At 47.2% G+C, this 4026-nt stretch overlaps 1 non-coding gene across 1 annotated transcript; it reads left to right on the top strand.

Moving 5' to 3' along the window:
• Positions 1 to 256: 256 nt before the first annotated feature.
• Positions 257 to 420, top strand: LOC119401040 (U1 spliceosomal RNA). Its single transcript, XR_005185379.1, has one exon. It is a non-coding gene; the product is annotated as a U1 spliceosomal RNA (small nuclear RNA).
• Positions 421 to 4026: the final 3606 nt, after the last annotated feature.

Genomic DNA, 4026 nt, shown 5'->3' with positions numbered 1-4026 from the left:
ACAGTAGCTGTTCGCTTTAGTCACAATAATTAAACGTTGCTCCAATACTTCTTTTAGCAGTCTCCGTTTATCCATTCGATGATTTTAAGAACTTGATTAACAGCAGTGTGTGCGCAAAGCTATTGCATTAATTTTGTTGCCTCAAAAGGTTTTGTATTTTCGAACGGCGCTTGAGTTAGCGGAAATCAAACTTCCTCGCTTTGAGTCACATGTCAGTATGCTTCGAAGGTCGTAGCTTCAGAAAGCATCTTGCTGCATACTTACCTGGTGTCGGATTTCCGGTGATCACTGAGGCCGGGTTCCCGTGCCGAGGCCTTTTCCATTGCACTACGGTGGGCTGAAGCACGCCACTATCCCAAACCGGGGTAGGTGGGGCATGTAATTTTTGGTAGTGGGGCTAGGCGTACGCGCCAGCTCCTTCCACATCGAAATGGAAAATCACGCTTTTCGTGGTAAAGGTTACATAAGAAGTGACGTGCGGTTAGGTGTGGTCGCCGTTCACTACATGCCAGTGGTGCTGCCATTCCGGACGCATAAAATGGGAAAAATCCGGTAGATCCATACTGTGGGAATCGGCTTCATGTGAAACAGTCAGGCAACAACAACCTGTGCCGGATTATGAACATTGAGCCAAGAGTTACGAGCTGGTTCGACGTATTCGTGTAGACTGAGTAGTTGTGCGCATATCGCGTGCTTACTAGGTACCGTCAACAACACCGTCCTGTAAAGGACATCTCACGTTACGCCAACTCGCGTTACAACTCACGTTAGACAACTCACGGACAACTCACGTTAGAGCAGAGACGTCTATTTTATCGCTACGAACTGCATATACTACGGTGCGATGATGGGCACATCATAAGCAGTGGTCGTAGGCGTATTCGCGCAAAGCTTGACATAGCTTTCGTAGTATTACGTGTACATATGTAACGCTTATTTCATTGATGTAAAAGCGGACAGCCGACACTGCAACCATAATCGGCGTTATCCTGATGTGACGCTTGTAGAAGGTCTTTTTCCGAAGCAGCTTGAGGCACTAACGTGGCTCTGTGGTAGAACGCTTGAATACCACGCAGAATGCCAGGGTTCGAATCCGGCTCGAGCCGCGACATTTATTCTTTGCTTCCACTGGGATATTTAACCCACCGACAAGATCGCCGACACCGGCACCGCATTTTCTGTGACGCGGGCTCCTTGACACTGTCGGGTTCAGATTTTAAAAGTCTGGGTTGATATAGATTGAGGGGCACCCGCATACGCGCACACCATGGGCCGCGGCATGCGGGTATGTGCCGCACGTGACTGGTGGAAAGAATTTTATGACGTACGCGACAGGGAAGTCAAGTTATTCATGCAGTGACCTGCGAGTCTGGTTCGCCATACATTCACGCCCCCCTATGGAAACTTTGGTATGCACCAAGGTAAAGAGACGAGCACGAGAGTGTAAAGAAGTAGGCGGCTAGATAGATAGGCAGATAGATACACAGAAACGGTCGAAGCGCAGTTGGTTCGCAAAGGAATGCTTCGCATTTAACAAATAAAAAACTGAAGCAGCTTGACTAACTTAACGTCGCGAAGGCTGGTTAAACCAACGTTACTAGAATGTATTCTAGTAACATTGGGTTAAACCGCGTAGCTGGTGGCTTCATATACTAAGGAGAAAGCCCTAGATGCCTGATCAAACACGAAAATTGACCGGCGTCCCCCGTCGGCGGCGTCAATAGGAGTGATGCGAAAATTCATCTCGTGATGACGTCACCATATGACGTCAGCACGACCTCACCGATCTCGAGAAATTGTGACGTCATAATGACGGGACATGGTGAAGTCATCACACGACATCCTAACTTGATCACTGAGGCAGTGCGTGCAAAACCACCTTAGGTGCGGAAAGCTTTCGGTGGGGGGCGGGGCAGGATAAAACATCGACTGAGAAGAAAAAAATTTATTCTTTTGCTGCGCTATACTGAAACACCAGGACGAAAACTTTGAGGACGTTTGAGCTTCGCCTTCAAGAGTAGAGCGGGATAGCGTAATCGGGCCCCGTGCGCATCGCCTTCTGAAATGCTGGCCTCGCTTCCCTTCTCGGTGCATGCCTCAACCGTGCTGTAAGGAAAGGAAGAACTGTGCGCGTAACGTTGGCCGTTTCAAACTATCCCAGAATGCCTACTGCAAGTACAGTTGCGCAGTGCCCACTACGCCATAAATATTGCTTTTGCGAATCAGCGAAGGGCCCACTACGCATCCGTAAGGCAACACGCGATCCTACGCAGCTGCTCACTTTGCGGATGCTTTTGCTCATGATGCTGATCAAAGATGTCTGAGCGCTTTTAAATGCGAAGCATTTCTTAGCGAACTTCTGCGACTTTGAGCGTATCTATCTATCTATCTATCTATCTATCTATCTATCTATCTATCTATCTATCTATCTATCTATCTATCTATCTATCTATCTATCTATCTATCTATCTATCTATCTATCTATCTATCTATCTATCTATCTATCTATCTATCTATCTATCTATCTATCTATCTATCTATCTATCTATCTATCTATCTATCTATCTAGCCGCCTACGACTTTGTGCTCTCCTGGTCGCTCGGTTCATCGAATGTGCACCAAAATTGGTATGGCGTAACATGACTGTATGACGAACATAAATGACAAGTCATAACATGAAAATCATGACACGCATGTCATGTACAGCATGATTTACATGCTACGCTCATGGTGCGCTGGCGGCCGTTTCGCTAGATTGATATACACCAAAATTGGTATCTTGCGACGCGACTGTGTGACGAACATAAATAACACGAGTTAACATGACAATCATGACACGCATGTCATGCACAGCATGACTTACGTGCCACGCTCATGGTGCGCTGGCGGCCATTTCGCTAGCTTTATATACACCAAAATTGGTATCTTGCGACGTGACCGTGTAACGAACAAATAACACGAGATAACATGAAAATCATGACACGCATGTCATGTATAGCATGACTTACGTGGCACGCTCATGGGGCGCTGGCGGCAGTTTCGCTAGCTTCATCTACCCCGAATTCGGTATTGCGCGACGTGACTGTATGACGAACATAAAAACTCGAGTTAACATGAAAATCATGACACGCATGTCATGTACAGCATGACTTACGTGCCACGCTCATGGGGCGCTGGCGGCGGTTTCGCTAGATTTATATACACCAAAATTGGTATCTTGTGACGTGACTGTGTAACGAACATAAATAACACGAGTTAGCATGAAAATCATGACACGCATGTCATGTACAGCATGACTTACGTGCCACGCTCATGGGGCGCTGGCGGCGGTTTCGCTAGCTTGACCTACCCCTAAATTGGTATTGCGTGACGTGACTGTGTAAAGAACACAAATAACACGAGTTAACATCATGACACGCATGTCATGTACAGCATGACTTACGTGCCACGCTGATGGGGCGCTGGCGGCGGTTTCGCTAGATTTATATACACCAAAATTGGTATCTTGTGACGTGACTGTGTGACGGACATAAAAACACGAGTTAACATGACAATCATGACTCGCATGTCATGCACAGCATGACTTGCGTGCCACGCTCATGGGGCGCTGGTGGCCGTTTCTCTAGCTTGATCGACCCCGAATTTGGTATTGCGCGACGTTACTGTGTGACGAACATCAATAATAGGAGTTAACATGAAAACCATGACACGCATTTTCCTCAATGACATACAAGACGATGTGTGCAGCTGTTTGCTGGCTGCTTCGCATTACATCGATTCCCACAATGCGTGGGATCTGCCGGCTTTTTGATGAGTGGGCCTTTAAAACACCCACTCCGTGTGCAATTCACATGTTTTGACACCTGGCGCGATTCTGCACTTCTGCCACGCAGTATTACATGCGCTAGGAGACTTCCCCTCCCGCTACATGATGTTCATGTATTGCTTTTTTCCAAAGCAGTTTCAAGAAATCGCGTGGCTCTGTCGTAGAACACCTGCTGGCCACACAGTCGGCCTGTGTTTGAT

The sequence above is a fragment of the Rhipicephalus sanguineus genome, chromosome 7 (genome assembly GCF_013339695.2).
Source record: "Rhipicephalus sanguineus isolate Rsan-2018 chromosome 7, BIME_Rsan_1.4, whole genome shotgun sequence".
NCBI classification, from domain to species: Eukaryota; Metazoa; Arthropoda; class Arachnida; order Ixodida; family Ixodidae; genus Rhipicephalus; species Rhipicephalus sanguineus.
This window is presented reverse-complemented; position numbering and strand designations above follow the sequence as displayed.